Source organism: Triturus cristatus, chromosome 8 (genome assembly GCF_964204655.1).
Source record: "Triturus cristatus chromosome 8, aTriCri1.1, whole genome shotgun sequence".
In the NCBI taxonomy this organism is placed as follows: Eukaryota; Metazoa; Chordata; class Amphibia; order Caudata; family Salamandridae; genus Triturus; species Triturus cristatus.
The window spans coordinates 641,601,703-641,615,757 of record NC_140591.1 but is presented as its reverse complement, the minus strand read 5'-3'; positions in this window follow the sequence as shown (position 1 = coordinate 641,615,757).

Below are 14,055 nucleotides of genomic sequence, written 5' to 3'. Positions count from 1 at the left end.
GCATGCAAGTCAATTATCTGATGTTTTCTGAGCTCACTTAGATATAGAGGAAAATGTGTTTTGATGCAGACTATAATATTAATTTGCCATTACTTGAATATTGTAAAACTCTTTTGTTTTTCCTTGTTGTCTCTCAAATAGCACTCTTTACAAATGCATGCGATACATTGCATCCCATTACAACACAAGTCGTTACAACGACACGTTGTTACATCGCATGCCATTACAATGCAAGTTGTTACGACTTGCTGTTGGGGGCAGAATGTGTTGGGTTTTCAATTCAACACCTTCAATACTGTTGTACACACAGGAGTTGTAATAGTAAATTATACTATTCCAAACTCCAGCGCCCACCCCTACAGCAAGTTGTTGTAACAACTTGTGTTGTAATGGCATGCGATGTAATAACTCATCATTAGAACGACTTGCGTTGTGATGGCATGCGTAGAAAACACATGCGTTGCAAAAAGTGCTATTCTTTTTTTGTAGCTGAAATCATTGAGATTCATAAATGATTGAATGTTTCCTGAAAACATGAGACCACTCTCTTTGCTGTTAATCTATTTGGCTAGAACTGTGCTATTCCTTTAAATGATCTGAGTGTCTTTCGTTTTAATGTGGTCTGTAGTTCTGTAGTTTCATATTGAGCAAAAATGCAAATATAAATATCTTAATGTACCTCAATAGTAAATACACTACCTGCCAAAATTCTGAAAGTTATTATGAATTATTAAATATGTACTGTGTATATTTCAGTTTGAAGCACACCAATGTCAACTGAATGAGAAAATACAAGTAAAGTAAATTTGCCCACTGAACACACAATACCAAAGATCCACCTCCCACCTTTCAGCTCTGAACCCAAGGAGAACACTTGCATGTCTCCCAGGGTTAATTCTTCAGCCCAACGCTCTTCAATGCATATATGACCCCGCTGGCCAACAACGTCAGATCCCATGGTCTCATTATAATTTCCTACACAGATGACACCCAACTCATCCTCTCACTCACCGACGACCCCACCACCACAAGAACTAACTTCCACAGATGCATGACAAAGGTCCCCGACAAGATAAAGAACAACTGCCTGTAGCTGATCACAGACAAGATGGTAGTACTGATCTTTAGCAACAGCAGCAACACATGAAATGACTCCTGGTGGACATCAGACCTAGGACCCGCATGCACTTCCTCCAACCATGACAGAAACCTTTGAATTATCATTAACAACAAGTTCACCATGAAATCACAGATCAACACGGTATCCTCTGCCTGCTTCCTCAATTTGTGCATGCTACATAAGATATTCAAGTGGCTATCCCTACACACAAGATGGACTGTGACACAGGCCCTCATCACCACCCGACTGGACCATGGCAGCGCCCTCTATGTAGGAATCACTGCACACCTACTACTGAAACTTCAGACCATACGGAATGCCACAGCTAGACTCATCCTCGGCCTTCCCCAACAAAACCACATTACACCCCACCTCAGGCAACTCCACTGGTGCAGAAGTGCAGAAGAGATGCCAATTCAAACTGCTGACCCACGCACGCAAGGCTCTATACAACGTAGGACCCGCCTATATTAACCACAGCCTGAACTTTCACCAACTGCAGAGAAAACCACGCTCCACCTCCCTCTCACTTGCCTATACTACCCTCAACTACCAAAGCACAAGTGGAAGACACTCCTTCTCCCACATCACAGCAAAAACCTGGAACTGCCACCCCATTCACTTCCAGATCACAGAATTCCGAATGGACCCTCAAGACCTGGCTGTTCGAATAAGGCTCCAGGACCTGAAAGCGCCTGAATGCCTTATTGGGTGATTAGCCGCGCTTTATAAATCCTGTTTGATTGATTGATTGATTGAAAGCATGGTCTAAATAATCATTTACTTCCCAAGTATTTTGTAAAATACAGCAATACTGTCACCTATTTACATTTAAATGCAGTTAATGTTTCTCGTATATGATTGTATTTGGATATCTCACCGTGGACATGTTTTGTTAGCAATAGGAAACCAAAGTAACTTCAAGGACCTGCTCAGCAGTGTAAAATATATAGTTTAAAGAGGGTGAGGCATTGTCCTGTCAACGGGGAATACAACAATAATGCGAAAGACTTGATCAGGAAGAAAAACCGTAAAACTAAGTCTAAAATATTTTTATCAGCAATTATGGCTAACGTTTATATGCTTCTACCACCTTGTCAGGCAATTTTTGCAACCATCCTAAAACAAGGAAAAGAGCTCTAATCTCAAATGCTTATCAGAAATGTAATATAAGAGAGGATATTGCTTAAAGATATCCCTTTGATCATTCTTTGAGATGCTGCTGTGAAAAGAAAAAACAAACATTATTTCCTTATTTTGATAAGACATAGTTTTGTTTTTTTATAGCTCGACTGCCAGGATGGGTGAGGGCACATGTACAGAACTCCATTTCAAGGAGAACATTTGAAAATGTTAACTTTAGCCAATGTGCAAGTGTTTTTATGCATATGCAAAAACAGAAACTCAGTATATAAACTGCATCTTCAACACGTCTTATAATTACAATACCACTAATAAAATATTTCTATATGTAGCTTAATGGTGCAGGATCGTCATTTATAGGAACTGTAAGTATTAGCTGTCACCGTTGTCCAATTTCTAAGAATGGTGTCTTCTCAGAAGAATGAATGGCTGAATCGGCATTTTAAGAGGTTTGACTTGTGACATGCCCGTCTCACAAATATGTCGGCAATTAACAACTAATTCACTGAGCCAAAAACTTCAGTGTGAAACACTTTGCTTTGTAAAGGAGTCTGATACTCTTGCATCACATTCCACAGACAACTTTTTTTTCACAGAATTATCACATAAAACATTTCTTCAGGCCTTCAAAATATTCAATCACTTTTAGATGCTGTGCATGCTCTCTGCACGTATATCCGAACTAGGGGGCAGATTTACAAGCCCCTTGCAACGCAAATGGGCATAGAAGATTTCACTGCTCAACTTCTAGGACGCCATTACGTCAATACCTTACGCCTGCATGAAACAGGCTTAAGGATTGATGCGGTACAATATATATTGGCCTCCCCATGCATTGCTGGAGTTGTGTCGTGCTTGCAACATGTCTCCAGCAATGCGTGACTTTTGCGCCAACAGATGCGCAGAATTTCTGACGCATCTGTCAATCCTTGCGCCATGGCGCGCCATATTGTAAATACAGCGCACCCATGGTGGCGCAAGGGTATCACAGGCTGTTTCAGGGAACCTTACGCATCTCTACATATGCATAAGTTTCTTGTAAATCTGCCTCTAGGTCTACTGTTTCCGTTTTCTGTTCTGTACCTGCTCAGAAGGGGGCCATGAATTTCTTTGAGCGTGTTTTTCTGACAGCAGAGCTCAGAAATACAAAGAAACAATTACTGCCATGCTTTGTTGACCACTGCTGATCACAACCCTTGTACTACCAAGCATATTTTTAGAGGGAATGTATGCGCTGAAGACCCGAAAAATTAATGTACGGATGGATCTCTTCTATGCCGCTTCAGTTCAGAATGGGCTCATGATACAGCACCAAGGCTACGAAAACGCCATCGGACACTAGTTTCTTTGGTATGAATCAGGAAATGTGATTACTACCTGAAGATATTTGTAAGCTAGTATGAAGGTCACCCATTTTCAGTCGACAGGTCCAGTTACATTTGCACAGCATCTGAACTTACCTTATATACAAAAAAAATTTGCACTGGAATACCAACATCAAATATCGGTCAATCCAATAGTTCTGGCCATTAATTACCATAAACAGAGCAACTGGCATTCCTATCACTTATTTCATTTGGCATGCCTCATAAATCTTCCCGTGTTGGACCAGTTAAGAATGAGCATAATGGTGCAAAAACTTTCAAAAATGTTTGCTTGTGCACACGTACAGATGAATGTCCATCTTTAAAAACAATTCCACCATAAAGTATGCAATACAAAATGTCAATATTGCCTCCTGTGCATACACGTGCAATGCTTCAGACATTCACGCAGCCATCTTGGAATGCTTTGGCAACAAGGTTATATTTGATAATGGAACATCTTATTTGAAGTTGGCTACTTATTACAGACAGCAACGGATGCAGTGCAATGCTAGCACCAGCAAGGTCCTGGTAGTGTCTCGAGAGCTGCTGAACCCTCAATAGAGTAAAATAAGTACAAATAAAAACAAGAAAAGGGTATTAAAAACATAAAGTGCACATTGTCCTCACCATTCCTAGCTTTGAATGGGTCTAGTCTGTGATGGATGTGCACATGGTGTACAGTTAAAATGTGTTAACACACACAAAGAGGAGCTATGGGCAGATGTGGGCTAACCTGGGGCATATTATGTATTGGCGCAAACAATGCCAATGTGCCCCATTAAGGTGAATTAGCTGCCCTGGCGGCAGCCGCAAACTTGCACTTCCCTGGGGGCAGCGCATTCATGTGAGAACACAGAGCAGCTTCTCCATGTTTTCACAGTGCAGACGGCACCCGGCTGCAATTTGAAGGGGATTAGAGATCCCCTTGCAGGCGGGTGCAGTCAGTGACTCCACCCGCCTCCAAGGGGATATCTGGGCGGTCCATGGGATCCCCTTTGCCCCCTGCAGAGGGCTGCTCTCAGGGAGCGCACTGACAGTGTGCCACCTTTTAAATGGCGCACTGTCAGTGCACCTTCTGAGGGCTTCTTTGACTCTGCGTCCACATCTGTAATATGGCGCGGGCGCAGAGTCAAAGGAATTCCCTCATTTGCATACGGCATGCCCCTATGCAAATGAGGTAACTGCATCTGTTGATAGCGCTGGCGTTTTAAGTGTGCCAGCGCTATCGATTACAGAAGGGGACACACAAGTGTCTGAGCCACCTTCTATAATACCAAAGTGCCCCAGGGGCGCACAAAGCAGGCACAAACATCCATTGCGCTCCCGAGTCACTTACTTTGTGTGGTAGAGTTTTGTGACATTTGACCGATTATGTTTCTAAGTTCTTTGTTTTCTTAGCAATATTTTAGGTTAATACTTGCTTTTCTTGGACTCTAATAGCCAATTGGTTTGAAATCAAGGTAAGAGAAGCAGTAACAAAGGGCAGCCTTGCTATTTGTCCCTAAGAGGTTTAACACTTTTCTTTTTCTTGTTGTTAATAGACAATTTATTTAGTAATAACATAACGGCAAGGCAGAAAAGGGTGTTCCACAGTTTGCTACTGAAATATGCAGTGATGTGTAGGGCACAAGTTTGAATCCTAAGAAGACAAACCCAGGCTTCAATCATTCTGAGGTCGAGGAACTGAGCAACTTTCATATAATTTATTGCAGGTCCTGTGTATGTATTTATTCACTGAAACAATCAAAGGTGAAAGGGACATTATAATTAGGTGAAAATGTCCGTTAAAGCACACAGATCTGAAAGAACAAAACCATTTAAATCTACCAGTTATAGTTATCTCAAGTAACTATAACGTGTTCCCTAAAGTGCCTATAACTTGGTCCCCCACCATGTTGCCATCACTGATGTAATTTCAGGTGTTGCACTGATGTCATCAATGGTGTGATATCACGTCATGAGTGATGTAATATGTGAGTTAATTATTCATGCTAGGTCCCCTGCCACTACCAATCCTGGCTGCCGGCAGAAGCTGGGTCCAATAATTTGTTATGACCGGGCTGGAGCAGCTTTTATCTCTGCTTCAACTGGGTAGGAGCAAATTTATGTTCCCTGCCAGGGAGAGTGTAAACAGGGAAAAGAAATTAGATTCTTGCCCGGGTCCCAGGGATGCAACATTGTGCTAGTCCCAGAGGATTGAATTCTCAGGGCGCAGCTGAGCCTTGGGAAGGGGAGCAGCATGACTCCTCCCCTAAATTTCAACATCAGCCCTGGGGACCTCCCTGAGGCTCAAAGAGGGGCAGCCACAAACTCAATGTTGGCCCTAAGGGATGGGGTCCCTGGGGCCTCATAAAATCCCAGGGGGGCAGCCACATGGCTCCCTCTCCCCCGAAGAATATATTGCCGACCTGCCTTTAATCTAACAGGACCTTTGATCTGTTAAAAATACATGTTTGGCCCTAGAGAAAAGGAACAAAGTCCTCCTCAACAGCTTTCCAGAGGGACTAGAACCAATTAATTTCACAGAATGTAGAACAAAAGCCATTAAAGTTAAATGATCTTGTTTCAGATCTCAGTCCAAAAGCAACCAACTAAAGCAGTCAAATTAAGTTTTACCATTTAAGATAGGGAACAGAGTCCTTCAGCTCAGTCGAATAGGTAATTGTAGTCTTGCAGCTAGTTGCAAGAAAATAAATAGCTAAGATCAAAACTCCCCAAAAGTTAGCAATCTTTGGAAAAGTCTTGGTGTATCATTTATTCTAGGCAAATGGCACGTTAATGATCCATCAAATTCTGAAAACAAGGTACATTTATTAAAATTGGGAGACTGCTGCCTGGATGCAGATTAAATAGATTGAATTCTCATAGAGAAGAAACATTTAAATACAGTAGGACCCCCACCCCAACAAAAATAAGGCAGATGTTGTAATACCCTTTCTCTAATTGTTCCTACTCTGTTGGGCAGTCAAAAGAAGTATTGGTGGATCTAATAGTGGCTCCATCGACAGAATACTTAATGTTCGCCCATCTGTAAATGAGTCGGGTGGACTGAGGGTTTGGCGGGCAGGGTACTGCATCGAATGTGTGATGCCGTGCCCTATCCAATAAACTCAAATTAGTCCCAGAGTATGGTAATTTTAATTTCAATCAGTACTTTGGCTTGTATCAATAAATATTGGAAAATGAAAAAAGACGCTACTGAAATAGAATAGTATATTGAGTATAAAATATATTTCAACATATATTTGAAAGTGTGTTGGGATGTTTCACAATAATAAGCTGATGAGGAACCTCTCCAAAAACCAGTCCTACGCTTTTCGTCTCTACTGCACCAGAGAATATAATCATCAGGGCGCATATACAGGTGCAATACAGGAGTTTTGTTTGGATGTCCCCAGGTTTAAACTGCGTTGCAGTAAAAGAAAGGTGTGATACGTACACTGAATGTGGAGAATGTAAAGTGCATCACCCTTGTGCTGTCTGACGTGAAGGCCAAAAGGCATGGGTTAGACTATGCTAATTCAGGAGAGAAAATCAAAATCTCCATCAGATATTGCTGTTTTTTGTAAATAGCATATATCACAAATAAGTGCTCTTGGAAAAATAGAAACTTGCGCAGGAAAACACGATGAGGAGACAAGTCGCAAGTCTGAATGCTTACCTCTGTCTTACTCATTCTCTCCCTGTCTTACACCCACAACGGTCTTCTGGTGCCAGGAGCATATGCGTTCTGAACTTTCTGCAGTTTTAGATGAGGAGTTTTGAGCTCCACAATGTAACTGATGCAAACACAACTGACTAGCCTGATCAAATAGAGATTGTTTGTACACATATAACTATGCAATGTGTTTATTAAAGTAATCCATATGATGAAGGAAGATAAAAAAAGATTAATGACTGGACAAAAGTCTTCAGTTTGACGAATCTGCCAAGAACTGACCTGACATATATTATCATTGTACTGAACAATGTGTGATTTCACTAAATGTGATCCACATTTTAAGACTGATCTGTAACCAAACTTTCTCCCATTGTGAGTTAGTGTTGTTTTGTATTCCACATTCCTGGCTAAGAGGGGACTGGAAGTGGGAGAAGACATTATATTAACTTTAGTTGTGTCCTTTTTGCTGGCTCCTTGATCTTTCCTCTGGGAACAAAGGCTGATGCTTGACTTCTGCAATCTATGCATGGTCAGGCGCTTCATTCCTCGACATTGTAGCAGATGCAGTTTGTGTCAAATTACCAGGACAAAACTTGTATGGTTCATTTCATCCCTTTGAAAAAACTACCCAGTACTGTTGGCTTGGCTGTATTATTTGTGATTCATATGTTTCAGTTACATTGCCTTCTGGAAATAGTCGTCACTAATCGAGGAACTCAGTTTACAACTTATGAAGAAAGTGGGTCCCAAACATGTTACCATCCACAAATGGATTTTTAAACTGAAAGAATTACCCAGTCCTTGGAACAACATCTAAGATGCTTCTATATGAACCATCAAGCTGCTTTCATTAGTGCAATATTCAAACATTAAAGGATATGGCCATGTATCACGTAGTTTATATATTCAACCGGTACAAAGGTGATGAACTTCACTCAAAATTAAACTTTTAGTTAGATAATGCTCATGCTGACACAATCGTGGCATGCATTCAATTTCTAATCAGGACCTACTGATTTTGAAACAGCAACATACAGCCAGAAATTTTTAGAAATAGAAAAAATAGTTCAACAGCCAAAACCTTACCACAATGGTGATGCAATGTATCGCTCCCTTTCTTGAATGATTTAACTTCCTAAGCTTCATTCCGGGCAAGAATTCAGACCACAAGTGGACATTGATTTAGACTCTGTCAAATAGCCCTTCATTTGTCAGTGTGGCTAAGGTCTACTTCTCCACCATACTGGCTTGACTGCCACCTGAGGGGCAAATTTACAAGCCCATTGCGCCACATTTGCATCATTTTTCCCATGTTAAAAATTGAACAAAAGTGGTGCAAGGGGCTTGTAAATCTGCCCCTGAATATTTAAGAAATCACCACTGGTCCACCAGGGAAAGTCCTGTAAAGCCACTGAAACAAAATCTCGAATATGAAAAATAAAACAAACAATCCCTACACCCTCGCAGGCTGTTGAGATCAGTATGTTTAATTGTTTGTGACTCCAAGAATAATGTTAGAAAAAAGGACTACATATTATCTCCTCTAAATAGGTTTGCTGGTCTAACAGCCCCTAATTTTTAGGAGCAAATTTGCCAATGGTACAACCAGCAGGGGCATTAATGTCGGAAAATTGACAGTCCATCCAACTCAGCATAGAGCAGGCGGATCGAGGGTTTGGTAAGCAGGGTACTCTGCCATGTTGTGTACCCTGTTGGCTAAGCTCCTAATTGGTCTCTTAGAAACCCACAAAAATAGTTTTTTAATTCCCAAAGAAGGATTTAGAAAAAGTGATCTAATCCCTCTTGTTATCTAGGGTAGAATGTGAATTCTCCCTATTGTTAGGAATCTTAAAGCTAAACTTGATTGCTCTTAGACCGGCTCTCCATGCAACAGCAGGATATGCATGGGCTTGATAAACTATGATCATATTCGTCCTTTTCTCATCATACCTAAATGGCTTCGTATGGAAGTGAGGATCGTTCTCTTACTGGCCTCAATTTCTTAAAAAGCATCGTACTCTGGAACAACATAATTTCCCTCACCTTCAAAGTGATTGTTCCAGATAGGCAACCAAACTTTGAGTTCTGACATTCTTCCACTAGAAATGATGTTATTCCTGAAACAAAGCCCATAAACAATATTTTTCAGGAAGTGCTCACAATATCTGGAACTCTTTTGAATCTGTTATCAAAACTATTCTCTTCTTGGAAACCTTTAAACAAGCTCATTGCTTTGTTTTTACCGCACCAATTCCTCCCTTGGCATTGTCTTTGTTTAACAATTCTGGCCTTATTTATGCTAGTCTAACTTCACAAGGATTATGCCAAGACATGTTTTCACATACAGGAAATGTACATAATTTCGTCTTCCTGTTATAGTGATCCTTAATGTTTACCTTAACATACGTTTTACTTTTAAGATTGGCCTTCTAATTAATCCAAGATACAATGCTCTGACATCTTCTGGATTGGACCACACTATATACAATGTTTTAAAAAAAATAGGAAAAACAGTACAATAGTACGACAGCTTTAACAACTGAAATCCAAAGATGTTGGCTTGTTTACAGTAGTGGCTTTTTGGCCCTGACAAAGCGAACTATAAATAAATATGTATTTTTTTTTTAAATAAATGAAAATGGTATATACATTTATAATTAAATAATACATATGCACTAGCTAATATTTAAATAATAAATATGCACTATTTTAAAATGTAATTTATATTTGTTTATATTTTAACTTCTTTAAATAAGTTAAGCTATTTTAGCATTATTTCCTATGCGTTATATTATCCCTAACTCCGTTACTATGTTTCAATATTTTTGTTGCAACTTACACTTTTGTTGTAAGTCCAGCACTACACATGGCCAAACACTGGTACTACAATACCCTCCCATACAAAAAAATTGGGGGTAGTGACTTACTACAAAAGTGCAAGTTACTACAAAAATGTGAGTTACTACCAAAGTGCAGTTTGTGAATACTGGAAAGCAGTACATTTACTCAAAACGTACTCAGAAGTGTAAGTTACATTTGTGAATCAGACTCTAGGGGGCAGATTTACAAGCCCCGTTTTTGTGCCGCCGCCGCGTCACTTTTTGTGACGCAGCAGCTTAAAATGCGTTCCCATTACAACGTGACACATCTAGGGGGATGTTGTAAAGCCCTGCGTCATATTATACCTGCGTCAGGTATAATGTATGCAGGGTGGGCATTCCAACGCTAAAATGCCTTGTAGAAGACTCCAGCAATGCGTGACTTTTGTGTCAACAGATACATCAGAATTTCTGACGCATCCGTCAATCCTTGCACCATGGTGCACCGTATTGTAAATATGGCGCATTCATAGTGGCGCAAGGGTTTCTCAGGGTGGCGCAGGGAAAGTGACACATCTTCAGAGATGCGTCACTTTCTTGTAAATCTGCCCCTGAGTGTTTGCGTTGACCTGAATATGCATGTGCATGTTAGTAGAGGAGTTCATTTGGTGAGTGTGTGCAACTGAACAAGTAGGTAAGCTGATATGAGTGGAAAGGTACACCTGGGTTGATGTGTGCATATATGAGTTGAGCTGATAAGTTGAATTCATTATGTAGGTGCTGCCAAGATGGTGGGTGCATGTTAGTGATTGAGTGCATGGTAGTAAGAAGATAATTTTACATGAGGGAGCTAATGCATCTGAGTAGGTGGGTGCAATCTTTGAGAGTTTTGCTGTCACAGCTTATAAATAGTATGGCCTCTTTCCTATCAATGTGGACAGCTATTGTGCTGTTGTTAACATTCCGTGAGCTCTTGGTCTGGCTGAGAATGCCTTCAATATTGTTTCTTTATTTTTCTTTTAAGTGTAGGTTAATAGCTGTGCATTCATATCTTCAGCGATGAACTTAGACTATTAAATAAGCATTCATTACCATGTTCCCCACAGTAGTCAGCAATAGCTCAGATTCATGATTTACACTGAATATTTTCGATTTGCTAGCTGGGGATCAGACAAGGCTCAGCATCCCTGCCCAGAAGTATAGGTGCCTACGTTCTCTGGGGCAGCTAAGTAACAGAAGGCAATCAATTTTAAATAGCCAGATTGATTTTGTCAAGATACAGTCAAGCTTGAAATAATTCATGGGTATTAGAATTCCATGTGAAAAGCCGCAAAATGTGACATTTGGTATAGGTCCGCACTCTAGGCATATCTCTTCACTCTTCCAGTAAATGGAAAATGTGTACTGATGGTTGACTGGAAAAATAGTTCTTATTTAAGCAATGTGAGCTATAATCACATTACTACTGTCTCATTAGTCAACCTTAGAATTACTTTTTTTATTGGAAGGGAAAACATTTATTATGTTCACGAGTTTGGGTTAATTGCATGTCATACGTGTGAAGAAATAAGTGAGAGAGACACATATAAAATGTACCTCAAGGGAGGCAGACTAGTCCTGCAAAGGCAACTGCAATTCAGGAGCCACGGGATAAATGAGATGGATGAAGAAAGAAAAAAGAAAGCCAATGACAGTCAATTTGAGATCCTTTTGGAGGAGTATGTTGCAAAGCCTCTCTGATCGTACCATAAGCCATAAAAAAGCTGATAGTGGCTCACATCCTGAAAATGATCAATGTAGTAGCAGTCACAAACCTCATGAATTATGAAGACCATTACCTTTGATCATGATCAATCGAAAGATTAGCTAACAGGAGACAGAAGGCAGCAGCAAGAAGGAGAACCACCACAGAGCTGAGTGAGTGATGTAGAAACGTCTGCTCATATAATCATAATGCCAAGTAGGTCCTCCTAAACTAGTGCAAGCAAACAAATGTTGGGAAATATGTAATAGTACGCCATACTGTACACGCACATATGCAACTGAATCTGGTACCACATGAAGCACCAAAAATGGCTGTGCATAAAGAAAATTCATTTCTGGGCTCTTTTCAGCCAAACAAAATGAATCTTGGGAAATGTACTAAAAAATGTAGTTACTTATCTGACTTAAAATAGTGATGCTCCCAATGTATTCATCAATGAGAACATGGCTAATTCCACTAGATTAATATAAGCAGCGGCCACGGCAGGTAAGCACGGTAAGGCGGAGCAGGGCAGGGAGCATGTCGACAGATGACAGAATAGGGGAAATGAAATAAATCCTATACCGTCAGTTCTCGACATCCTCCCCACCTTACACCGCTCACAGCACTTACCTGTACCGGGCGCTGCTGATTTAATATGTATATTTAACCATGATATCAGCAAAAAGTATCTAATCTGTCAAATTCACTATGGGAAGCCTATCACAAAAGGACACACGCAGGGTGTATATATCAAAAGGCTGGTCTCACTGCCCACATGTTATCAAATTCACTATAGGAAGTCTATCACAAAAGGACACATGCAGGGTGTATAAATCAAAATACTGGTCTCACTGCCCACATGCATGAAACTTGCTTGCCCCCTTGATAGACCCAACAAGCCTGACAGCTCTTGCAGTCAGTGACAAGTTGAATTGCTGGAGCTGCTGCAGTATCACAACTTGCACACCATATTCAATGCTCATGACCCCTATCTTAATGAAACAGGTGCAAAAACAGACGTAAATCATCTTACAGATGAGATGACATATCCCGTTGTTCTTACCACTGTAACAGAGACGACTTTGAATATAGTATCTTTTATTGGTTTTATTTTGCATAGATTAATTATTACATTTGGCTTTTAGATGTTTTTATTCATTGGTGCAAATATTGCGTAGTCCTATGAACTGCAGCTGGTGTGGGAATTTTTATGAGTGTTTTGCGAGCTATGGATTGTATTCCTAACCATAACATGCAGATTTCATATGCTTTCCCTTTTCAATTCCTAATCATAACTGCACTTTAACTCTAATTTGTGACTTTCTTTTTAAAACCTATCTTAATGTTTTTTTTTTGTCCTAATACCATCTCTAATCCATAATAAGCACCAGGCTTCCGGATTGTTTCAACCCATGTGCCTAAAAGATTGGTCTCTCGTCTTCGAGCAACAGACAGTTCCTGGGCTACCTTAGGTAAGACTTGCTTCCTAGGTCCCTGCTGTGAATTTTTCTAAATTATTCAACAAATACCAAAAATCGTCACCATCTTTTCTCTTGTTTTCCCACCTATCTATCTTCTCAAGAAAGGCCAACAAACTTTTCCAGGGATGCCAAGAAGGTACAGAGGTTTGAGTCCATAACTTACATATTTCCCTTCTTGCAATCAGAATTGAGTAAAACATCAGATTTCTTTGCTGTAAATATTGCTGCCTTATCCCAAACATGATTAAGACAGTGCGTACCTCCACAGTGATACCCAATGAGACAGATATGGTCTTACCCACAGCAAGCCAAAATTATTCTAGCTTTGTACAGGTGTCAAACATATGCATATCGTCTGTACCATTTCTTCCACACTGTTTACATTTGGAGTCACCATTTCCCCTTATTTTCATCAGCCTTTTTGGTCTCCAATAAACTCTATGAAGAGTAAAAAATGATTCTTCCTTAATGCAGCAGATTTAACTATCGTGATTGGGCGTGGCATGAAGCCAAACGAAGATGGCCGCTCGCTAGAAGAACTCTGTGGCGGCTCGGAGCGAGTGTCAGCTCTTCTGCAGACCTTCGTGACTACAACCCACAACAATGGAGTCCTTCGTGATATGAAGGACTCTAGAAGCTTTTTCATCGTTTCCTGCTCCTGGTGAGAGTTCCTTTGTCTTGGCTGCGGCTGGCGCATCTCCCCTTATGGAACTCGCG